The sequence below is a fragment of the Trachypithecus francoisi genome, unplaced genomic scaffold (genome assembly GCF_009764315.1).
Source record: "Trachypithecus francoisi isolate TF-2019V2 unplaced genomic scaffold, Tfra_2.0 Lachesis_group10, whole genome shotgun sequence".
In the NCBI taxonomy this organism is placed as follows: Eukaryota; Metazoa; Chordata; class Mammalia; order Primates; family Cercopithecidae; genus Trachypithecus; species Trachypithecus francoisi.
The window spans coordinates 94,626,817-94,653,625 of record NW_022681455.1 but is presented as its reverse complement, the minus strand read 5'-3'; the positions used below and the strand labels follow the sequence as shown (position 1 = coordinate 94,653,625).

Here is a 26,809-nt window from a genome sequence, read left to right as displayed (position 1 = left end):
TGGCAATTCCTTGGAGAAACTAGGGGTGATTCTATCATAAAAAGGGGTGGGGGAGAGTAGATCAGGCAGACACAACCACTGAAGGAGGACAGTACAGGAGATTTACAGGAAGAAGATCTGTGAAGAGGTTTGGGAGGAGTTAAGAAGGGAAAGCAATCAGTCATTTTCCCAAAGGCCAGTCTGCAGGGCTGGGACTGAGCACAGGCTGAAATCAAGGTTGGACCATCTCTCAGCCCTTCTCAAGCCCTCCAGGCCTAGCAGTCTCCATCTGATCCCATATTGGAAATGGACATGGAAGATGCCACACCTTCTCAAGCTTTCCCTAGGAAAAGGGGTGGATGAACTGGCCTGAAGAATCTGAGGTCAGACCCAAAGTAGCCCCTCACTGGCAGGAAGGTTCTTTTTGGTCTCACTTTTTGTCTTAAACGTATCAGAGTTTGCATCACACTCCAGGATACTTTACTGTGTGTCTTGTTATAAAGGTAGTTTATTCTGTAAAGACCTTTAAATAAAATGGTTAATTCAGGGCCTATATTCACTCTGTGGCCTTGGTAGCTGCTGGGATGCCGCTGTGTACCATAGAGCTCTCAGTGCCCTGATTCAAGAAGCTTGGGCACATATGGTTGGCAAATCCAGATCCCAATGGCATGGAGTGCGGCAAAGGGCAGAAGGATGGCATTGATGTGGTATACTCCCAGGGGATTCATACTTTGCCCAAAGCCAGCTTGACATTCCCCCTTCTCTTCATTGAGCCTCCATCCCTGTTCTTCATTCACACTTGAACCGAAACTGGGGAGGGGTGCATCTTGGGGCCGAGAGACTATCCTGGTGCTGGGTACATCCCAGGACCCAGTATTAATAAACACTCAATAGATATTCACCAAATGCATTGCTGCTTTAGAATTCAGCAATAAAGTTAGATGTTTCCTAAAAATGTCTTTTAGGTCTTTATGAAAATCACTTTGGAAATATTTCATAAAATAAGAAAAAATGATCAACTACAATCATAAAAAATAATAATTTTGTAAAAATATTCGAATAATTATCAAATATTGTAACTGTTTATATATAATTATAAAATTTAGCAATTATAAAAGACAGTAAGAGTTGTCCTTTGTTCAGCTTTTCCATGTAAGAGACTTGGCATTGTGTTTTCCTATACGAGGTCAGTTTGAGAGTAAGCTTTGAAAACAGCAGTCACTCTATTTTTTATTGTCCTATATCCTCTCCTTGCCACAACTGAGTGCCCTAAATATATATGCAGCTCCTCCTGACCCCCACCCAAATATTAAGTCACCATCGACTAGCCTTTTGGGAGGCCAAGGCAGGCGGATCACCTGAGCTCAGGAGTTGGAGACCAGCCTGGGCAACAAAGTGAAACCCCATCTCTACTAAAACACAAAAAAATTAGCCGGGCATAGTGGTGCATGCCTGCAGTCCCAGCTACTTAGGAGGCTGAGGCAGAATAGCTTGAACCTGGGAGGTGGAGGTTGCAGTGAGCCGAGATCTCACCACTGCACTCCAGTCTAGGCAGCAAAGCAAGACTTGTCTCAGAAAAAAACAAACAAAAAACAGGCACAATTGAGACTATGGGGTCAGCCAGCAAGGCTGGGACTGGGGTACCCTGACGTACACTCTCACTGATTCTCCTAAGATGCTCTTTTTTTGCCTACACAATGGTCAGGCCAGGAGGTCTCCACACCAGGCTCTGTTCTTCTGGCGGGCCCCTGACCTTTTGTGTCCTGGAATACAGCAGAAGAACAGGATGGCATGGCCCTGCTGGAAACAGCACTTGGGAAAAGGCCACAGACTCAACTGCTTGTTCCACAGCACGCACGAGGGCCACTGCCAAAAATATAATTACCCAGAAATGTGGAACTGAGACAATGCAGCAGAGGAGACTGAGCAGGGACAGTAGGGGAGGGACAGAGAAGCTGGAGGAAGTAGGGCTGGTTCTGAGGGACAGACAGAGTCCCTCTCAGTGGCCCAGTGAGCTGTGGCTGGGGAATAAGAGGCCCCAGGCACCAGGAAAGATGGATCTGCAAACTAGAAGCTTCTAAGGAAATTGACTTGACTCTCTAACCTTTCTGGAAAGAGAGAAGCCCTTTCCATCCTGCAAAATTGTGAACGGTCACTTTGTAATGGAAGAATCAGGCCATCTTCCCTAAAGAGAAGTAGAGGAGGAACCCACGCAGCTCTCCTCTGCCCACTCCGTGTTAGGCAAAACTAATCTCCCTGCTCCTCAGAGGGGATGGGAACAAAAGGTGGGCTACAAGCTCATCTGTGGAGAAACCATAGAGGAATATTCGCTGAGATCTTTGACCCAGAGGCTTTAGTGCAACTGCTAAGCTCATTTCAGGTCGCGTGACACTCTTGTGCCAGTCCTCACTGGTGTGATAGTTACAGAAAAGCTGGCATTTGTCTTTGCTCTAATAATGCCCCCATCAACGTACAATCTATAATAAATGATTATTAATGACAAGTTGTGGGGCACTTCTGAATTGCTATGACTATCTCCAACCCTGAGAATGTGTCCTAACACACACCAATGCATAGATGTGACATTGGAAATATTTAGTGACTGGGGCCTCAACTGCATCAGAACCAGCAACCAACCAGCAATAAGAACCAAAGGGACAAGGTTCTGAGACATTATCCTGTGCCTGGCATTGACAGGTTGGTTTATGAGTCATGGGAATCTCCAGGAGGTCCCAGGGAAATGCCAGAGCAGAAGAGGGGACACTTGGGGATTTCAGGGCAGTGCTATTTAACCAATTGACATGGAACTATTTCTTTATTTTTAAAACAGAGAGGCCAGACGCAGTGGCTCACGCCTGTAATCCCAGTACTTTGGGAGGCCGAGGCAAGCGGATCACTGGAGGTCAGGAGTTTGAGACCAGCTGAGCCAACATGGTGAAACCCTGTCTTACTAAAAACACAAAAATTAGCCGGGTGTGGTAGCACTCACCTATAATCCCGGCTACTAGGGAGGCTGAGGTAGGAGAATCACTTAAGCCTGGGAGACAGATTGCAGTGAGCCGAGATCTCGCCACTGCACTCCAGTCTGGGTGGCAGAGCAAGACTCGGTCTTAAAATAATAAATAAATAAAAATAAATTTAAAAAAATAAAAACAGAGCCAACTGAATATCCACATATGAAACCATGAAGTTGCATCCCTTCTTCACACCATGTGCAAAAATTAACTTAAAACGTACCATAGACTTAATGATAAGAGCTAAAACTATAAAATCCTTAGAAGAAAATATAGATATAAATGTTTGTAACCTTGGACCAAGGAAAGCCTTCTTAGACACCGAAAACACAAGAAACCTGGGAAGAAATAGACCAAAATACAAAACTTGTATGCAAAGGATGGCACCAAGAAAGTAGAAAGATAACCAACGGAATGAAGGGGAATATTGGCAAGTTATATATCTGATAAGGGAATCATGTCTTGAATGCAGAAAGAACTACTACAGCCCAGAAATAAAAGACAAACAAATATGAAAATGGCAAAGGATCTCAATAGACATTTCTCCAAAGATAATATACAAATGGCCAAGAAACACGTAAAAAGATGTCCAACAACATTAGCCATTAGAGAAATGCAAATCAAAACCACAATAAGATACTATTTTGCACCCACTAGGATGGCTATAATTTTTTAAATGAAAAATAATAAGCGTTGGCAAGAATATGGAGAAATTGTCACCCTCATACAATATTGATGGGAATGCAAAATAATATAATGCCTTTGAAAAGCAGTTTGACAGTTACTAAAAAAAATTAAGCAGTTTCCTTATGACCCAGAAATTCCACTTCTACGTATATATCCAAATGAATAAAAATGTGTCCATATAAAAAAACTTGTACATAAATATTTATAGCAGCATTATTAATAATAACCAAAAATGGAAACAACTCATATGTTTATCAACTGATGAACAGATAAGCAATGTTGATATAGCCATCCAGTGGAATGCTATTTAACCATAAAAAGGAATGAAGCACCAATACACACTCCAGCATGAGTGAACTCTGAAACCATGCTAAGTGAAAGAAGCCAGTTGCAAAAGATCACATATTATATGATGCTGTTTATGTGAAATGTCCAGAATAGGCAAATCCATAGAGACAGAAAAAAGATTAGTGGTTGCCTAGGGTCACAGGGACTGGGAAGAAATGAGGGTGACTGCTAATGGGTACATAGTTTCTTTTTAGAGTGATGAAAATGTTCTAATATTGACTGTACTGATGGTTATACAACTCTGTGAATATACTACATGCTGTAGAACTGTGCACATTAAATGGGTGAATTGCATAATATGTGAATTCTATCCCTGGAAAGTTATTAGATGTGCCACATTGGCCAATACACAAACATGCTGTTTAAAAATGCAGACATGAGTGTGCATGAGTGCATGCACAAATACACCCCAAGCAGACAGAAACATGAGAAGAAGAAATTGAGAGAAACTGATCAATACGAATGACTGTGAATATTTTTTACAAGGGTGGCCACAAAGAGTGAATTCTTGCTGCATAGTTTTGGCATAGGAGGTCCTGCTGAAAATACATATAATTTTACCTCCCCAAAAGAATAAGAACCTTTTGTGCCCTCAAATAATTATGTTCTGGAGCTTTCTTATTTGGGCAGTTTCTAGGAGTTGTACCTGTATCCCTATTATTACAGAAATATGACTCCCAATGGTAATATTTGAAGAGACATCTACATGAAGCTTATAAAATCCTGGTGCTGTTTCCCCCTCAGAAAGAACACAGTCTCCCTGCCATATTAGCAAACTGCTTCTGCCTAACACCAACTGATGGGAGGCAGTGGAAGAAGATGCTCTCTGGGAAATTACAATGCAATGATTCAGTTCCATGTCTGGGAAAGATGGAGGCCTTGTAGCTCACACCCAGGCCACGGCAGGGAGCCCTGAGTTATACACTGTGTGGGGACATGAGGGAAGGCTATTTGCCAAGCAGAATAAATCCATGTCTTTCTCAGAGGGGCCTCCAAAGTAACAAATGCACTCACTGATTAAATGCAATTCCAGGGCAGATGAGTTTGGGTTCGGGAAAACAATGTGGCCTGCTCGATGACTCATCTTTTGTGCTGCTACACACTGTCACCACACTTGACTGGGCTGCCACTACTGATATCTGACATTTGTTGAGCACAATGATAAATACTTACACGCTTATCTCATTTCATCCTCAGAACCACTCAATGAGGTCAATGCCATCATCACGACCACTTTGCAGGTGGAGAACTGAGGTCCAAGGGGGCAGATGAAGTTTTGAACCCAGTTCTGCCTGACACTATTGCCAAGTCATCAGCACTTGTGCTTCAAAAGCAGGAGCTCTGAACACAGGCTTACAAACCAAGAGGGGAGGAACGGCAGAGGAAGAGAGAAGCTTGTTCCTTGTTTTCTTTGGTCATGGCATTGAATTATTGTCGAAATTCTCGAGAGGCAACATTTCTGAATATAAGAAGCATATGAGAGAAATATCCTCATCCAAGATACAGGAAGAAAAGAAATTGGAGAAATTATACTGAAAAACAAAATCTCTCTGCACATGTTTAGGGAAGACAGAAGGAGCAGGGCCAAGTGAGGAAGATAAGACTACAGAGATGCCAATCAAAGACTGGTCCAGGTCCTCTTACCTTAGTCCACTCCACAACACACGCACAAATACACCCCAAGCAGACACAAACATGAGAAGAAGAAATTGAGAGAAACTGATCAATACGAATGACTGTGAATATTTTTTACAAGGGTGGCCACAAAGAGTGAATTCTTGCTGCATAGTTTTGGCATAGGAGGTCCTGCTGAAAATACATATAATTTTACCAAGAGGGGAGGAACTGCAGACAGAAACCCCTCACCTCATGTTCCAGCAGCAACCAAAAGGTCCTCCTATGAAGGGCACTGCCTCCTTCTTCTCTTTTCCTTCTCCCTGCACTCCATTCAGGGATCCTACCCATAGATGAATGAGAACAGGTTTAGAAAACACATTTGCCCACTGTAGACTTTACCTGAAGTTTCTCAGTAGATCCACACTGAGCCACGGGGAGAAGTCTGTGGGACAAGAAGGAGAACATCAGCTGGGTGCAGTGGCTCACACCTGTAATCCCAGTACTTTGGCAGGCTGAAGCAGGAGGATGACTTGAAGCTGGGCGTTTGAAACCAGTCTGGTCAACATAGCAAGATCCCATCTCTACAAAAGAAAAAATCTAAAAATTATCCAGGCATGGTAGCATGTACTAGTAGTCTCAGCTATTCAAAAGGCTGAGTCAGGAGGATCACTTGAGCCCAGGAGTTTGAGGCTGCAGTGAGCTGTGATTGCACCTCTGCACTCCAGCCTGGGCAACAGAGCAAGACCTGTCAAAAAAAAAAAAGAAGAAGAAGAAGAAAAGAAGAAGAAGAAGAAGGAGAAGAAGAAGGAGAAGGAGGAGAAGAAGGAGAAGAGGAAGAAGAGGAAGAGGAGGAGGAAGGAGGAGGAGGAGGAGGAGGAGGAGGAAGAGGAAGAAGAAGAAGAAAAACATTGACTGGGGCCAGAAGGAGTAACTGAAGTTTCAGCACCAAGTCTAATGGGCCACCACTTTGGTTTCCTTCTTTCTTTCTTTATTTATTTTTATTTATTTATTTTTTTGAAACAGAGTCTCGCTCTGTTCCCCGGGCTGGAGTGCAGTGGCCGGATCTCAGCTCACTGCAAGCTCCGCCCCCCAGGTTTACGCCATTCTGCTGCCTCAGCCTCCCAAGTAGCTGGGACTACAGGCGCCCGCCACCTCGCCCAGCTAGTTTTTTGTATTTTTTTAGTAGAGACGGGGTTTCACCATGTTAACCAGAACTGTCTCGATCTCCTGACCTCGTGATCCGCCCGTCTCGGCCTCCCAAAGTGCTGGGATTACAGGCTTGAGCCACCGCGCCCAGCCTCCTTCTTTTATTACAGTTTTTTATTTTGACATAGTTTCAGATCTACAGAAAAGCTGCAAGAATTGTAAAAATAATTTCTAGGATGCCCCAATTAAAAGACACAGACTTGCAAATTGGATAGAGTCACGACCCATCAATGTGCTGTATTCAGGAGACCCATCTCATGTGCAAAGACACACATAGGCTCAAAATAAAGGGATGGAAGAATATTCATCAAGCAAATGGAAAGTGAAAAAAAGCAGGAGTTGCAATCCTAATCTCTGATAAAACAGACTTTAAACCAACAAAGATCAAAAGAGACAAAGAAGGGCGTTACATAATGGTAAAGAGATCAATGCAGCAAGAAGAGCTATCTATCCTAAATACATATGCACCCAATACAGGAGCACCCAGATTAATAAAGCAAGTTCTTAGAGACCCACAAAGAGACTTAGACTCCCACACAATAATAGTGGGAGACTTTAACACCTCACTGTCAATATTACACAGATCAACAAGACAGAAAATTAACAGGGATATTCAGGACTTGAACTCAGCTCTGGACCAAGTGGATCTAATAGACATCTACAGAACTCTCCACCCCAAATTAAGAGAATATACATTCTTCTCAGCACCTCATTACACTTATTCTAAAATTGACCACATAATTTGAAGCAAAACACTCCTCAGCAAACACAAAAGAATGGAAATCATTACAGTCTCTCAGGCCACAGTGCAATCAAAGTAGAACTCAGGATTAAGAAATTCACTCAAAACCTTACGACTACATAGAAACTGAACAACCTGCTTCTGAATGACTACTGGGTAAATAAAGAAATGAAGGCAGAAATAAAGATGTTCTTTGAAAGCAATGAGAACAAAGACACAATGTACCAGAATCTCTGGGACACATTTAAAGCAGTGTGTAGAGGGAAGTTTATAGCACTAAATGCCCACAAGAGAAAGCAGGAAAGATCTAAAATTGACACCCTAATATCAAAAATAAAAGAACTAGAGAAGCAACAGCAAACAAATTCAAAAACTAGCAGAACACATGAAATAACTAAGATCAGAGCAGAACTGAAGGAGATGGAGACACGAAAAACCCTTCAAAAAATTCATGAATCCAGGAGCTGTTTTTTTGAAAAAAATAAACAAAATAGATAGACTGCTAGCCAGACCAATAAAGAAGAAAAGAGAGAAGAACCAAATAGATGCAATAAAAAAAGATATAGGGGATATCACCACTGACCCCACAGAAAAACAAACTACCATCAGAGAATACTACAAACACCTCTGTGCAAATACACTAGGAAATATAGAAAAAATGGATAAATTCCTGGACACATACACCCTCCCAAGTCTAAGCCAGGAAGAAGCTGAATCCCTGAATAAACCAATAACAAGTTCTGAAATTGAGGCAGCAATTAACAGCCTACAAACCAAAAAAAGTCCAGGACCAGACAGATTCACAGCCGAATTCTACCAGAGGTACAAGAGGAGTCGGTACTATTCCTTCTGAAACTATCCCAAGCAACAGAGAAAGAGGGAATCCTCACTAATTCATTTTATGAAGCTAGCGTCACCCTGATACCAAAACTTGGCAGAGACACAACAACAAAAGGAAATTTCAGGTCAATATCCCTGATGAACATCAATACCAAAATCCTCAATAAAATCCTGGCAAACTGAATCCAGCAGCACATCAAAAAGCTTATCCACCACGATCAAGTCGGCTTCATCCCTGGGATGCAAGGCTGGTTCAACATACACAAATCAATAAACACAATCCATCACATAAACAGAACCAATGACAAGAACCACATGATTATCTCAATAGATGCAGAAAAGGCCTCCGATAAAATTCAACACCCCTTCATGCTAAAAACTCTCAATAAACTAGGTATCAATGGAACATATCTCAAAATAATAAGAGCTATTTATGACAAACCCACAGCCAATATCATGCTGAATGAGCAAAAACTAGAAGCATTCCCTTTGAAAACTGGCACAAGACAAGGATATCCTCTCTCACCACTCCTATTCAACATAGTATTGGAAGTTCTGGCCAGGGCAATCAGGCAAGAGAAAGCAATAAAGCGTATTCGCATAGGAAGAGAGGAAGTCAAATAGTCTCTGTTTGCAGGTGACATGATTGTATATTTAGAAAACCCCATCATCTCAGCCCAAAATCTCCTTAAGCTGATAAGCAACTTCAGCAAAATCTCAGGATACAAAATCAATGTGCAAAAATCACAAGCATTCCTATACACCAATAACAGACAAACAGAGAACCAAATCATGAGTGAACTCCCATTCACAATTGCTACTAAGAGAGTAAAATACCTAGGAATCCAGCTTAAAGGGATGTGAAGGACCTCTTCAGGGAGGACTACAAACCACTGCTCAAGGAAATAAGAGAGGACACAAACAAATGGAAAAACGTTCTATGCTCATGGATAGGAAGAATCAGTATCATGAAAGTGGCCATACTGCCCAAAGTAATTTATAGATTCAATGCTATCCCCATCAAACTACCACTGAATTGGAAAAAGCTACTTTAAAGTTCACATGGAACCAAAAAAGAGCCCACATAGCCAAGACAATCCTGGGCAAGAAGAACAAAGCTGGAGGCATCATGCTACCTGACTTCAAACTATACTACAAGGCTACAGTAACCAAAACAGCATGGTACTGGTAGCAAAACAGATATATAGACCAATGGAACAGAACAGAGGGCTCAGAAATAACACCACACGTCTACAACCATCTGATCTTTGACAAACCTGACACACACAAGCAATGAGGAAAAGACTCCCTATTTAATAAACAGTGTTGGGAAAACAAGCTAGCCATATGCAGAAAACTGAAACTGGATCCCTTCCTTATATCTTATACAAAAATCAACTCAAGATGGATCAAAGACTTAAATGTAAGACCTAGGACCATAAAAATCCTAAAAGAAAACCTGGGCGATACCATTCAGGACACAAACAACCCCATCAAAAAAAAAAAAAAATGGGCAAAGGATCTGAACAGACACTTCTCAAAAGAAGACATTTATGCAGCCAATAGAAATATGAAAAAATGCTCATCATCACTGGTCATTAGAGAAATGAGAATCAAAAGCACAATGAGATGCCATCTCATGCCAATTAGAATGGTGATCATTAAAAAGTCAGGAAACAACAGACGCTGGAGAAGTTGTGGAAAAATAGGAACACTTTTACACTGTTGGCTGGAGTGTAAATTAGTTCAACCATTGTGGAAGACAGTGTGGCGATTCCTAAAGGATCTAGAACTAGAAATACCTTTTGACCCAGCAATCCCATGACTGGGCATATACCCAAAGGATTATAAATCATTCTATGATAAAGATACATCCACACGTAGGTTTACTGCAGCACTATTCACAATAGCAAACACTTGGAACCAACCCAAATGCCCATCAATGATAGACTGGATTAAGAAAATGTGGCATATATACACCAATAAATACTATGTAGCCATAAAAAAGGATGAGTTCATGTCCTTTGCAGGGACGTGGATGAAGCTGGAAACCATCATTCTCAGCAAACTATCACAAGATCAGAAAACCAAATACTGCTTGTTCTCACTCATAAGTGGGAGTTGAACAATGAGAACACATGGACACAGGGAGGGGAACATCACACACCGGGGCCTGTCAGGGAGTGGGGGGCTAGGGGAGGGATAACATTTGGAAAAATACCTAATGTAGGTGATAGGTTGAGAGGTGCAGCAAACCATCATGGCACGTGTATACCTATGTAACAAAACTGCATGTTCTGCACATGTAACCCAGAACTTAAAAGTATAATAATTTTTAAATAAAAGAATGTCTACAAGCCTTTCACTCAGATGCCCCATCTCATCTTTCCCTCTCAATTGATAGACAGATATAGATATATACAAGTACATAAACATACACAAGCATTACAAATAGAGACATATGCATATATACAAATATATGTATACACAGGTATACATACATTCTCTCTCTCTCTCTCTTTGTGTGTGTATATATATATATATATGCACACATACACATTAAAAACCACTGGTACCTTCAATTCCTATTCAACACTGCAGAGCTCATTAGATCTTTCTCTTTCCCATATTGGTAATTCTCTCCCCATCAGTGAGAAACCTGGCTCCCACTACGCACAATATATTTACTTTTTGTCTAATCCCAGAACACAATCAGTATTTTCAGAATTCATCATTTATTCATCTGCAAAATAGAAACCTCCCATCTAGCATTTAAGACTCATTAGTCCCAGGAATTTGAGACCTGCCAGAGCAACATGGCGAGATCCCATCGCTACAAAAGATTTTAAAAATTAGCTGGGTGTGGTGGCATGTGCCTGTAGTCCCAGGTACTTGGGAAGCTGAGGTGGGAAGATGACTCGAGCCCAGGAAGTTGAGGCTGCAGTACGCGGTGACTGCGCCACTGCCTTCCAGCCTGGATGACAGAGGGAGACCCTGTCTCAAAACAAAAACAAAAACAAACAAACAAAACTCAGAGTTCTTTAGTCCTTATTCCAAGCACTGTGCTCCAGTCACTGGTTCAGTCCCCCTCCCACCTCCACCTTCCTTTCAACGTGGTTGCGTGTTTCATCTGAAATACAGTTGACTTCATTTGTTTCTACTTACATCTCATTTTAAGATTTTTTTTGTTCCTCCTTGTTGTCTTTTCCTTCCTTTTTTCCTTTTTTTCCTTCCTTCATTCCTTCCCTTCCTTCCTTCATTCCTTCCTTCCTTCCTGCTTCCTTCCTTCCTCCTTTCTCTGTCTCTTTTCCTTTCTTTTTGAATACATGAAATCTTAACAGGGTTCCAAGAGTCAGAACTATATGAAAAGATAGAGTAGCAGAGTAGGGTCGTTTCCTTTTCATTCCTTCTCTGCTTTCAGCCTCGTTACCACCTACCCCTGTAACTAACCAATCTCATTATTTCTGTCATATCCTTCTAGTTCTGCTGGTTTTTTTTTTTTTTTCTTGCACAAATGAGGAAATATTTTCTTATTTCCCCTCCCTTCTTACACAAAAGGTAGCACCCTATCTTAACAGTATGCCCTGGAGTCATCCCACATATGTCCATAGATATCATTCTTATTCTTTTTTACAGTGGCATAGAACTCCATTGGGTGAATACACTGTAATCACTTAACTAATCTCACGTGTGTGGGTGTTTAGATTGTCTCCGGTGTTTAGATTGTGTCCACTGTTTTGCAATTACAAACAATGTAGCAATTAATACCTTGTGCATACATATTTTCACATTATGGGAATGTTAGCTACTTTTAAATGTTATGTATCAGTAAGGATTAGATCCAACTTTATGTAATAGAAAACTCATAATAACAGAAATATATAATAGGTTATTGCTAGCCACGCAAAAAAAAGATCCAGAAGCAAGAAGTCCAGGTTGTCACTGTGGCTCACGAGGGAACCTGACTCCTTCTGTCATGCTGTTCTTCCATTCTTAGTATGTTATTTCCATATTTAATTACCTCATGTTCTAAATGGCTGCTGATACTCCCACCATCACATTCATGCTCCAGGAAGGAAAAGGATGTAAGATCAAAAAGGGCTTTCTTCAGCTGTTACTTTTTTATGGAGACATTCTGAAAGTGTCTCCCAACAACTTTCACTTACATCTTATCTTCTAGAGTTCAGTTACATAGCTACAGGGAGGTTGAGGAAAATAGTCTTGCAGCTGGTCACACCACTACCTTCAGTATTTTATTTATTTATTTATTTATTTATTTATTTTTAAACGTCTCACTCTGTCACCAGGCTGGAGTGCAGTGGCGCAATCTCGGCTCACTGCAACCTCCACCTCCCGGGTTCAAGCAATTCTCCTGCCTCAGCCTCCCAAGTAGCTGGGACTACAGGCGTATTCCACCATGCGCAGCTAATTCTTGTATTTTTAGTAGAGATGGGTTTCACCATGTGATTTCTCTGTCTCTTGACCTCCTGATCTGCCCACCTCGGTCTCACAAACTGCTGGGATTACAGGTGTGAGCCACGATTAGGGTTCTTTAGTTGAGGAGGAGGGGGAAATTGTGTGTTGGTTGGGTAACTAGCAATCCCTACCACATGTTACTACAATTAAATTTTCACTCCTTCCATCACTGCTATACAACCAGTACACCTTTTGTTTATGAGGGTGTCCTAAAAAGTCACTTCTCTCTCCGGAGTACTTTGGGATAATTTGAGGTGCATTTTCCTAGTTCTGAACCAGTATAAGGACCTCCCTGCTTGGGGACCAGTGGGAGTGATGGCCACCGGCTCCACGGGAATGTCCAGGAGAATGCATTCACTGGGGCCACCCTGTTATATGAACCACCAGAAGGGACAGGTGTTTTCACGAGAAGGGAAAATACAATGATTGCATTAATCCGTTTTCATGCTGCTCCTAAAGACATACCCGAGACTGGGCAATTTACAAAAGAAAGAGGTTTAATGGACTCACTGTTCCACGTGGCTGGGGAGGCCTCACAATCATAGTGGAAGGTGAAAGGCACCTCTTACATGGAGGCAGACAAGAGATGTGACCTTGTGCAGGGAAAATCCTCTTTATAAAAGCATCAGATCTCGTGAGACGTATTCAGTATCACGAGAACGGCGTGGGAAAGACCCACCCCCATGATTTAATTACCACCCACTGGGTCCCTCCCATGACACATGAGAACTGTGGAAGCTACAATTCAAGATGAGATTTGGGTAAGGACACAGTCAAACCATATCAATGATCCTTCAACAAGCAAAGGAGATAAACCCAAAAGCCAGATGCCACTAACTTTCACCAGAGGTGAAAGTAACAATGTAGTCATGTCACCAAGAGAAGCAAATGTATCAAGAGACTTTAAAAAGTGCCCAGGTTAATCCCAGAGGGAATAGGGACTGTCATACAAAATGACGTTACATACTAAAAGAATGATGTCAGGAGTGCCAGTAAAGGCAAAGCGCTTATGTGTGAGTTTGGGAGCGGAGCCTGCAGGGGGATGAGGTTCAGTTGGGTAGGAGGAGTGGGGACTGAGCTGTTGGATTTCTGCTCCAGAACAAAGAAAAGGGGACTCTCACAGTGGCTCGGTGAAAAGTGCTAGGGTTTTGGAGTGTGATGGAGCTGAGTTCACACCCCAGCTTTATGAGTGACAACCATAAAGTAACTTCATTCCTCTGGGGCCTCAGCTTTCTCATCCACACTCTGCTTTCTAGCATGGAGCTGTGGGGAGAATTGAAGGATAGATTAAAGATTCAGCAAGGCAGTTATTAATCATTAATAGTTACTGCCATGGTTGGGTGTGGTGGCTCATGCCTATAATCCCAGCACCTTGGGAGGTTGAGACTGGAGGATCGCTTGAGCCCAAGAGTTCAAGCTCAGCCTGGGCAATACAGCAAGACCTCATCTCTACACATAATAAAAAAAAAAAAATTAACCAGGCATGGTGGTGCACATCTGTAATCTCAGCTACTCAGGAGGCTGAGGTGAGAGGATTGCTTGAGCCCAGGAGGCTGAGGCTGCTGTGAGCCATGATCATGCCACTGCACTCCAGCCTGGGCAACAGAGCAAGATCCTGCCTCAATTTTTTAAAAAATAGTTACTATCATATCATTTAGTATGAAAGTTCTCAGCCAGTCCTTCCCTACGTGTTCACGTCTGGTTACCAGACCCTTCTCCCACTTGGACGGAGGATTACAGAAAGGAGGAGGGCAAACACCTTCTTGCGAGATGCCGAGCTACAGTCCCCCAGGGAGAAAGGGTAGAAAACCACACGTAAGGGATTTTCCACGCTTCTTAGGGTTGACCCTCCTAACCGTCTGTTAGGTAGAGCCAGACAGCATGACAGGCCCAGGGGCCCACAAGAGGCCACCGCATATCAAGATATGGAAAGTTTCCCTTTTTCATGCCCTAACATGCTGGATCTAAAGGAGTTTTGTCCCCAAGGGGCTGTTCATTAAGGAATCACTTTCCTTACACTCAGGACTCCCGGGATGTCAACCTATAATTTAGTATTGTCCCAGTGACCACTGGCTGTGCAGCCCTGGACATGTCTCAGTCTCTGGAAATTGCCCTCCCTTCCCCCTCAGGGTGTTCTGAGACGCCCACAAAAGCTCTGCTCTGGATGTTTGAAGTACCAGAAAGTGCTCAGGTTGACAAAACAAATGTGTCTGAGTAAGCACCTTAGTTCTTACTCATTAAATTCTTGGATAAGACCAAAAAAAAAAAAAAAAAACAAAGAAAACAAACAAAAGAAATCTGCCATTAATTGAACACCTACTATGTTCCTATACTTTATATGCATTCTCTCATCTCACCCTTACAACCATGCCATGGGTGTGGGAAGCAGCTATTATCATCCCCATTTTGCTGTAGATGAGATTCAGAGAGGTTATGAGGCTTGCCGAAGGTCACAGAGTCAGCAAATAGCAGATTTAGGATCCAAATATAGTGCTGTCTGACACCAAATCTATAATCTTAAAAAGTTGGGTGTGGGCCAGAGGTTGTGGCTCATACCTGCAATCCTAGCACTTTGAGATGCCATGGCAGGAGGACTGCTTGAGGCCAGGAGTTCGAGGCTACAGTGAGCTATGATTACACCACTGCCTTGCACTGTCCACCTTAGGCAACAGAGTGAGACCCAGTCTCAAAAAAAAAAAAAAAAAAGTCAGGTCCTTTGGCAGAAGGTCTTTCAAAAGCTCAAAAGTGCAGCTTGGATGGGAGGGTGTCCTCTGGTGTGGGTCTTCCACAAGTCCCCAGAAGCCTTCATCCTACAAAAGACCCCATCATGTGCAAAGACAGCTGCTGGCACACAGCATCCCCTGGTTGAGATGCAGATTTCCCCCTTTGCTTCTCAGCCACAGTAAAAGCAAAGTTTATTTTCATTGCCCCGCTTCCCCATGTTGGAAGAAAGCAGAGCCTGGGCCCCACATTCCATTCTAAGTAAGGGACGGGAGGGCTGTTAAACCTGATTAAGATGATTTTTGCATTTTGAAAGAAGTATTACACACACTCACCCCTCCCCCAGGTAGAACCTTTGCATCATTTCCAGAATTGAGCTCGATATCAGCCTAGTGCCACACTCACATCTGCCCACAGCCATGAATCCATCTACAGACAGGTGGGCAGTCAGCATGTCATTTCAGAGGCTGCTCATTCAGATTTGGTCCGTTGAGACCAGCACAATGCCTCACGCCTATAATCCCAGCATTTTGGGAGGCTGAGGCAGGAGGATCCCTTGAGCCCAGGAGTTCAAGACTCGCCTGGGCACCATAGCAAGACTCCGTCTTTACAATAAACAATTTTTTAAAAAATTACCCTGGCATGGTGGCACACGCCTGTAGTCCCAGCTACTCAGGAGGCTGAGGCAGGAGGATCACTTGAGCCTGGGAGGTCAAAGTTGTGGCGAGCTATGATGGTGACACTTCACTCCAGCCTGAGTGACAGGCAGAGTGAGACCCTGTCTCAAAATAAAATAAAATAAAATAAAATATAAACAAAATATTTGGTTAGTTTGTTGCTTGGGTCTGTCTTCTCCCTCCCCTTTGGAAACTTTTTTTTTTCTTTTTTTTTTTTGAGACAGAGTCTCACTCTTGTCTCCCAGCCTGGAGTGCAATGGCACAGTCTCAGTTCACTGCAACCTCTGCCTCCTGGGTTCAAGCAATTTTCCTGCCTCTGCCTCCCAAGTAGCTGGGGTTACAGGCACCCGCCACCATGCTTGGCTAATTTTTGTATTTTTAGTAAAGACAGGGTTTCACCATGTTAGCCAGACTGGTCTCAAACTCCTGACCTCAGGTAATCGGCCTTCCTCAGGCTCCCAATGTGCTGGGATTACAGGCACAAGCCACTGCGCCCAGCTGGAACCTTTCTGGATTTCCATTGCTCCCTGACTCCCCCATGCTCCATAAAGGAAGGCAATTGTGACCTGTGAGTAACTAAGATTCAAGTCTTGGGAATGGAATAAGAGGGATGGGACGCCACTCATAATGGGCTGTATCTTCCCACTCTGGCCTGAGCAGTCATTGGCCAATTGAGTCAGTGCTCTAAGACTGTCCTTCTCAAAGTGTGATCTGTGCACCAGCATCATCCACATCACCTGGAAACTCAGAAACGCAGGGCCTTAGACTCCACCTTAAGACATGCACATTCATGTCTGTGAAACTCCACTCCAAGATCTGAAGACCTGGAGCCCTCCCCCACACCCCACCCTAAATCCAAACAGCTTAGCTTTCAGGAATGAGTACCTTGACAAATGAATAAATAGTTCTTCCAGAAGGAAAGTTGGAGAAATATTACATGCCAGGTTCCTCCCGAGTGCACAAAATACATTAGCATATGCATGGCCCTGATAAGTCCTGCCTTAAAGCAACATATTTACTTGTGTTTCACTGAATGCTTCCCAAACTTATCTGGCCACAAAATCTTCTTTTCCTAGAACACCCAACTGTAGAATATATTTTGGGAAGCACTGCCTTTACTTGTAAGAGAGGAAACCACAATTCTTTACCTCATCTTTAGGATTAGGCAGCTGTGCAAAATATGAGGTTGCATTTTAATAACCAGTTCCAAGACCTCAGGATGTACAAATCAGAAACCTATTTTAAAGGTGACAGGCAAGTTTACACCAATTACCTTTAACTAGAGTCACACCCTCTTATTTCCAGGATTTCAGCCTCAATTCCCACGGTCCCTCAAACTCAACATGCCTAGCCCAATTTTATTACAGAATGTGGCTCTCTGATAACATCGCCATTTTTCCCCTAGGTTCTTCTCTCCCCTACCTATTAATCCCCTACTCACCCCTCCTAGCCCCCACCCCACCACATCCCTGCACTGCCTTGGCCTCTCCATCTAATCAATTGCCAAGTTCATTAGATCTTATCTCCGTTATGTCTTTCAACACTTCCTACCCTGTTCCTTCTCCCTATGACTAACCCAGCCTCTTGCCCCCAGGCACCCTCCTGCCTTTATTTCTCTATAATTCATCCTACTCCCTGCAAATAGAAAGATTTCTCAATGCACATATGTGCTTCTGTCACTCATGGGCTCCAGTCCAGGTACTTGCTTAATTCTAATTCTGATAATATTATTCCCATTTGGAAGATCAAGAAACTGAGGCACAGAGAGGCTACGTGACTTGCCCAAGGTCACATATATCATGAGCGGTGGCAGGAGGATTTGAGGTTGGAAATACGGCACCAGAAGCTGAACACTTGGTCCCTGCATAAATGCATTCTGCACCGTGGCCTTATAATAGTCCTGCCCATACCTGCTGCCTCTGCCGTGCAATATGGCACTGTGGTGGAATATGGCAACATTCTCCATCTCTAGCTATCAACACTGTCATGAAATTGCTACCCAAACGCATCAAGTGAGGCACCTGAGATGCAAAATTTCAGAAGGCGCTCTGCACTCTCTCCCCAGGATGCTTTTGGGGGAGGGCATCCTCATGTGCCCTCAGGTGGCCAAGCGCCTTCAGATGGTGCTTTCATGGAGGACATCCTTATATTTTGCACTTTAGGCACCTCGCTTGCCTCACCCTAGTCCTGGCTCCACTCTGCACACATCATCTCATTTACTCCTCAGAAGAAGCCTGTGTTGTAGGCTGGTATCATGATTATCATCAGCAGCATTTTACAGATGGGAAAACTGGCAGGCAGAGAGGGAAAGTGATTTGATTTGCCTAAGTTGAGGTCCAGACTTAAACCCTAGGCCGTCCAACTTTAAAGCTATACGCTAACCCACAGGGCTCTGTGGGATTCGTTTATGGCCCAAGAATAGCATAAATGAAGTCTGTACTTGGCAGAGTGCTGGGGCATCCGTAAGAGGTGCTCTGGATGGGGCGCAGGGGCAAGAGCACACTGGGAGGGAGGAAGAGCGCATGGGGAGGTGGCATTTGAGATGAGACGAGAAGCAGCTAGGATTTCAACAGGTGGCACTTCGGGGGAGGGCATGCTAGGAGGAGGGAACTGGAAGTACACGGTCCAGGGGCTAGGAAAGGGCAGGGGCTGTTCCAGGACAGTGTGGAGTTGGGTTTGGCTGGGGCACAGAGCACGTACACAGAAGCCAGTGTGGAGAGGCACTGGCTGGGGACAGGCCAACACCAGAGCACCCCTGGTGTGGTGGGACAGCTTCATCCAGCTACGTCCCAGGACAGGGAGACTTCTCTTGGGGCCAGAGTGGGCTTCAGACCCCCACTGGGTCCAGCACCTGCCCACATCTGTGGAACCCAGACGGGGACAAACCTTTGTCTTTTCTCATTGGAGCTGAGTGCTTTGCCCCTGCATAAAGGAATTCTGTGCCATGGCCTTCTAGGAGTCCTGACAGCATGGGAATGGGCCAAGGGCTCTCAGCTTGCTGGGAGCCTCGCTCTATTGTATCTTGGCCGGACTCAGCATGAAATAAGTAGGACCCGGAAAGCTCTCATGGGCCAGGAGCACAGGCGAAGTCCCAGGGTGCACAGAGGAGGCAGAGTCACAGGGGCTGGTGTCTGGGCTCTTGCGGAGGTGAGAGCAAGGAGGCAGATATCAAAAGAGGGCTTGGCCACATGCACTGGGGGAGAGGAAATGGTCCATCTTCTCCCTTCCCTCTGCATGTAAAAACACATCTTGATTGCCACCATGCGAAAAAGCCTGGAAACGTCTTCTAAGGAAGACTGGATTGCCCTGGATTTAGGGACATGGGCTCTTTCTTAACTACTGATGTCCAGGTTGCCCTCTCTGCAAATCCCACCTGGGGAAAACATTAATCCCTTAATGCTGTGGTCCCCACCTTTTTGACACCAGGGACCAGTTTTGTGGAAGATAATTATTCTAGAGACTGGGGTGGGGGGATGGTTTCAGGAAGATTCGAGTGCATTACCTTTATTGTGTACTTTATTTCTATTATGATTACCTTGTAATATGTAATGAAATAATTATACAACTCACCATGATGTAGAATCAGCGGGCGCCCTGAGCTTGTTTTCCTGCAAATAGATAGTCCCATCTGGGTGTGATGGGAGACAGTGACAGATCATCAGGCATTAGATTCTCATAAGGAGCAAGAAACCTAGATCCCTAGCATGCACAGTTCACAATAGGGTTCACGCTCCTACGAGAATCTAATGCCTGCTGATCTGACAAGAGGCGGAGTGCAGGTGGTAATGTGAGTGATCAGGAGCAGCTGTAAATACAGAGGAAGCTTTGCTCTCTCACCCACTGCTCACTCCTGCTGTGTGGCCCAGTTCCTAACAGGCCATGATCGTGTGGTCAGGAGGTTGGAGACCCATGCCTGAATGGGCTCCACAGCCACCCAGCTCTCTTCCCACTGGCTCCCATTGTACACTTGGTGTGGCCTCCCAGCATGTCTGTCTGGGCTCATCTAAGACACGTGTTCTCAGCTAAGACAAGCATGTCAGGGCTAGGGTGGAAGCTGCCAAGTCCACAGCTCAGCCCCACATAGCTTCACTCCCACTCCACATCTCTGTCCACATGGGGTGCTTTCTTGGTCCCCAGGAGAGCTCCCCACTGGAATCACAGCAGAGCAGGCCTATGGGTGCCCACAGCTGTGGCCTCCCTGCATGACATCAAGGAGGTGGTTGGTAAATACTGGTTCAATGGAGTCATGAATGTTTCTAATGGGGCCTCTGCCAAGTCTCCCTGCACCTGACACTTGGTTGCTCGGCAAAGACCTCGCGGGCAACTGTTACCTGCCATCTACAGTCACCAAGTCTTCTCAATAACTCCTCAAACGAGCACTTCTTTATTGTAATAAAATATATATAACAGAAAATGTGCCATTATAACCATCATCTCTCATTCAAGTCTATCATTCAGTGATACCTACATTCACATTCACGATGTCATACAGCCATCACCACTACCTGAGTTCCAGAATATTTTCATCACCCCTAAAGGAAATCCCATACCCCATTCCCTCCTCCCCTAACTCCCACCCTCAGCCTAGGCAACTGTTCATCTGCTTTTTGTCTCTATGGACTTGCCTATTCTGGACATTTTGTAGAAACAGAATCACACAATATGTAACATTTTGTGTCTACTTTCTTTCTCTTAGCCTAATATTTTCAAGATTCTTCTGTGTTGTAGCACAATCAGGACTCCACTCCTTTTTATGGCTAAATAATATTTCATTGTATGAATATACCACAAATCATTGATTCATCCATTATCGGACATTTTTATTGTTTCTAGCTTTTGGCTATATGAACAGCACTGGTATGGACATTTATGTACATGTTTTTGTTTGCACATCTATTTTCAATTCTCTTTGGATATATCCAGGAGTGTAATTGCTGGATCATATGGTAATTCTATGTTTAACTTACTGAGGAACCACCAAGTCCTATTACCATTTCATTCTGGGATGCATACACCTTTATCATAAGACATCTAGAAAATGCATACACACATAAGAACATTAAAATCACAAATAGTCCTGGTACTCGAAGATAAACATTGTCAACTGTTCTGAATGTTTCCCACAAGAATTGTTTAGAATGCCTAAATATATACATATTACTATATAATTAAAAGTTTATACAGAAGTGGGATTGTATAAATGCCATTTAATGCCACACTTTAATGCCGCCTTCTCAATGACAAGCCTGATTAAAACCGAACCTCAGTACTTCCTGCTACTTCCCAGTATGATTTTACTCCCTGGCATTTGCCATCTTCCATCTCGTCTATATCGTGCTTATCATAAACAGGATTGCTGACTGTTTTGTGCAATGCCTGGCACATAGAGATGCAATAAGTATTTGTCAAGTGAATTAATATTTTTAAATGAATGAAGAGGCAACCCATTCAAAATTTAAACCGAATTTCAAATGCATTTGCCAATGTGTAGCAGAAATGGTTGTGCATTATTTCCTGTTGGTGATCATCCGCACTGGAATCTCCACGGCCCTCGTTCTTTCTCAAAATGCTTTATCCGAGGCATAAATGTGGTCCCTGGGAATCCTGTTGGCTAGAATCAGGTCATCACCAATCCTTGAGCTTTCTGAGTTTGATTTTGCAAGGAGGCCCCCTCATTTCCATCCCAGGCTCCCAGAAGGGCAGGGGGCTGGGGGTGGAAAAAATCATCCTGAAAAATCTCCAACAGCCAGAGCCCATTTGGTCCTAATTTCAGAACGGGTTTCTTCCGAACTCCAACCAAAGCCAAGATCCCCAAAGGGAGACCATGTCTCTGCCTCCACCTTCCTGTCCATGTCAGAGCAATTCTCCCAGCCACCTTGTCACAAGCCCGCTGTGCTGCTGATATTAGTTACAGATGATGGCAATTAGAGGCCGAATCTCTCTGGCTCCTGGTAGAATATTGAGACAGAGCTACAGCTATTTTAAGATTTTAAGCAGATTTATACTTAGTGCTTCAAAGAAGGCCAGCCAGCAAGGAAAATATGGTAACTGTTGCTTTAAATTATAGCTATCATTACTTCAAAAGGATATTCAATCAGAAACCACTGAAGACTAAAACTATTTACATCTCCTGACACTTAAAAGCAAGCAAGCAGTTTTAGCCTGTCAGCCTTGGACATGTTGGCTACAAAGAGAGAGGTACCTCTCCGGCCTGCAAAGAAAAACATTTTCAAGGGAGCAGGAACTGAGAAGGTACCTTGGGAGTCCTCCTGCTCGGAACTTGCCTGCCATCTCTCTCCCACAGCCTGTAAAGGAAGAGTTTGGGATCTGGGGTGTGTGACTCTGCCCAGGTCTGCAGACAGCAGTCTCCAAACCCCTGGAAAAGCTGGCTCTTTAAGCCAGGATGACTGCCCTTTTCTGCCTGGCCTCTGGCTTTCAGGTCCCTGCCCTGGGGAAATCCTGTCTCATCCCATTAATACAATTCCCAGGACAGGGCTGCCTCCTTCTTCTTCCTGGATTCCACTGCCTGGACTGGACAGCAGGGCTGGGTGATATATCGATCAGAATCAGAGCCAGTGGAGCCCTTTGTTAACAGAGAGTGGTCCAAAGCATGGGCTTTGAGGATAGACTTCTCCAGGTTAGAGTTCAGGCTCTTGAATTTACTAGCTGTGTGACATTGGACAAGCCACTTAACTTCCCTGAGACTCAGTTTCCTTGTAAGTAAAACTGGGATGATTCAAATCTCCCTTTCATATGATTTTTGAGAAACTTCAGTGAGATGATATGCAAAAAGCACTTTATTAGTTAGAGTAATGCCAGATGCTGTAACAAATAGTCCCAACAATTTCAGTGGCTGAACACAATAAACCTTTTTCCCTTGCCTGACAATTCAAGGAGGGTGTTTCTAGTCAGCAGGCAGCTTTTCTCCCTGTGATTATTTGGGTGGTTTGGAATCCCTCCATTCCACATCTGTCATCTCCTGGGATTCAAATGTCCTCTGCTTCTAGTCTCAGGAAGGAGAAAGAAGCAGTGGTCTGGGTCCTCTGAATGCAGAGATGAATAACATTTCACAGGTTACCCCAACTCAGTAGATCTGTTAAGGAAAACCTCTTTTGATCTGTGTGTGTCTATACCCTCCCACCCACCAGAACTTTGCATTTGGAGTTAAACGCCCTCCTACTGGCTGCCATAGCCTTGTGCTTACCCGCATCAGCCATGGCCCCTAGAATGTAATTTTATGGGCAGAGTCTGGACTTCCGTTTTTCACAAAACAGAAGAACTCAGCACCTGGCACATAAGAGAGGTTCAATAAATATTGGCTGAAAGAATTAAACAGTAAAATCCAGGACCCTGCCGCATTCCCCAACAGGGCAGGTACAGATTAGAGAATGTTCCTAAATGGGTGATTAGAAAATGTTACTACTTGGCAATCTGGAGAAAGAATATTGTAGGCATTCCCTATACCAGAGGAAAACTATGGTTTGTGGACCAAACTCAGTCCACTGCCTGTTTTTGCAAATGTTTAATGTTTTGTTATGTGTGTATGCATTTTCTAAACGTCTTATGATAAAGGTGTATGCATCTTGGAACAAAGTGGTAATCAGACTTGGTGGTTCCTCAGTAAGTTAAACATAGAATTACCATATGATTACTAAAAAGTCAGGAAACAACAGGTGCTGGAGAGGATGTGGAGAAATAGGAACACTGTTACACTGTTGGTGGGACTGTAAACTAGTTCAACCATGTGGAAGACAGTGTGACGATTCCTCAAGGATCTAAAACTAGAAATACCATTTGACCCAGCCATCCCATTACTGGGTATATACCCAAAGGTGTATAAATCATGCTGCTATAAAGACACATGCACATGTATGTTTATTGTGGCACTATTCACAATAGCAAAGACTTGGAACCAACCCAAATGTCCATCAATGATAGACTGGATTAAGAAAATGTGGCACATATACACCATGGAATACTATGCAGCCATAAAAAAAGGATGAATTCATGTCCTTTGTAGGGACATGGATGAAGCTGGAAACCATCATTCTGAGCAAACTATCGCAAGAACAGAAAACCAGATACCGCATGTTCTCACTCATAGGTGGGAATTGAACAATGAGAACACTTGGATGCAGGGTGGGGAATATCACACACCAGGGCCCGTCGTGGGGTGGGGGGACGGGGGAGGGATAGCACTAAGAGAAATATCTAACATAAATGACGAGTTAACGGGTGCAGCACACCAACATGGCACATGTATACATATGCAACAAACTTGCACATTGTGCACATGTACCCTAGAAATTAAAGTATAATAAAAAAAGAAAAAAGAAAATGGACTACTACAAATAAATAACTAAAACAACCCCTTTCCCCCCCAAAAAAAGAATTACCATAAGATCTAGAAATTCCCCTCCTGGATATATACCCAAAAGAATTGGAAATAGATGTGCAAACAAAAACGTGTACACAAATGTCCATAGCAGCACTGTTCATAGTAGCCAAAAGCCAGAAAACATTGCTGTTTTGCGCCTGTACACAAGGGGTCTGGGAAATGGAGACCCTGGCTGGGTTACTGCCTCCCAGGGTGAACTCTACACTACGGCAGAAAAAGCTCAACTTTTTGGTGGACAGGTAGCTGCTCTCTGCCTCAAGCACTTAGGGCAGTGTTACTCATTAATACTAATATTTTAACTGTAATTGTTTTCTAATTCAACCTTCCAATTGTACAAATGAGATCCAGGGAGATGAGTGCAAGATTACGGCTAGTCAGTGACAGCACTAGAATTGGAACAGAACCCTCTTGGCCTCTGACCCACCCTGGGAGCCAGGAGAAGGAAGAAGTTCCGACTCAGGGCTGTTTGCTTCAGATAGGCAGGGACTTTGGAAAGTTCATTCCCCAAGTCTTAGGAAGCCAACATTTCACGGCTGCTGATAATTTTGTAGGATGGAAGAAGGTCAGCTTTGCTCTTCTCCGGGGTTCCGGAACGTTCCTAACCTGCTCTGCTCACCTGGAGCCCCAGCCCACTGTCACCCCTGCCCTCATCTCCAGACTCTTCTTCCAGCAAGTAAGAGTCACAGCAGGTACCACGCTGGGCGGAGGCCCATGATCTCCAGGTGGGAGGAGGTGACTGCCTGTCCCTGCTCGGAAGCTGTTAAAAAGAACACCTTCTTCTTGCCTTGACCCCATGGCCCACTCTGCCTCCAGCCTGGGGTGGGTAAGGCATGTCCCTTGTTGTCTTGGGCTCACCTCAGCTCCTCCCTTGCCATACAGGCCTTGGGTGGCCTGAGCAGGTACACACAGGCTGTGCAGCCTGAGAGACAGCAAGGTGGGGCAGGTGGTGGCATGGGAGTAAGGTGGATGCTGTGTGTTACCTGGGCCAGTCACTTCCCTCTCTCGGCTTCCACTTCTCCAGTGCCACCTGTTCTGCCTGGCTTGTGGGGCTGTAGAGGGTGGGGTAAAAATCTGCAGGCACGACAATGTCTTGCACAGTGGATGCTTGTTGATTTTTCAACCTCTCCTACTAAATTCCATCTTCTTTTCGTAACAGTAATTGGATTTGTGTGGGAGAATTACCTAACACTCCCCCACTGTGTGTAGTCTTGAAGGACTGTCAATCAAGTTTCCACACCCCTTCCCTGCCCATCTGGGTGCGTACATGACTCCAGATCAACCCATCGGAATCTTCCCTGGGACTTTGAATCTTGAGTGAAGTCACAGAGGACGGGAGAAAAAGAGAGAACAGCTGGAGTTGTTTCTTCCCGGCAGGGTGGCCTGATCCCACCCACTTGTACACACACGCGTGCACACTCACACACGCACATGGATACTCACACTCACACTGTCACACACACATTCACAGACACACTCACACACACAGGTACACACTCACATGCTTACACACACAGTCACACACATATTGTCTCACACACCATCACACTCACACATTCACACACTCACATGCTCGATAACACAAGCACACACTCACACAATCACACATGCTCACAAGCTCACTCACATGCTCACACACACACTGTCTCACACACACACTCTCACACACACATACTCGCACACACACTCTCACATACACATACTATCACACACTTGCACATACACACATTTACACTGACATCTGAGTCCTACAGTACTTGCAAATCCTCCCTAAGGATTTGCTTGTTTCTTCAATAAGGCCATTAGCCCCTTAAGGGATGACCTCTTATAATTCTGGATTTTTCTTTTCCCCAGCTAGGCTTGCAAAGCAGGGATGGAGGGATGGAGAGCCAGCTTGTGTCAAGCAGAGCGGGCTGCACTCCCAGAGCCCCGGTGCCTCTGGCTCTTGAGGCTTGTTCCTCATCTCTAGCTCCACAGAGTTGTCCTGAGGCTCACAATGGGACTACATCAATAAATTACCTATTGCATTAAAATGAGTTGTTATTATTATCACAATTGTTATAGACACTTAAACCTGAAGGCAAATAAATGATTTTTAGCTGCAAAA

General features: G+C 44.0%; 1 long non-coding RNA gene across 1 annotated transcript; it reads left to right on the top strand.

Annotated features, from left to right (window-relative positions):
- LOC117088763 lies at nucleotides 1-26,809 on the top strand. Its single transcript, XR_004439308.1, has 3 exons — nucleotides 1-362; nucleotides 25,257-25,378; nucleotides 26,557-26,809. It is a non-coding gene; the product is annotated as an uncharacterized LOC117088763 (long non-coding RNA).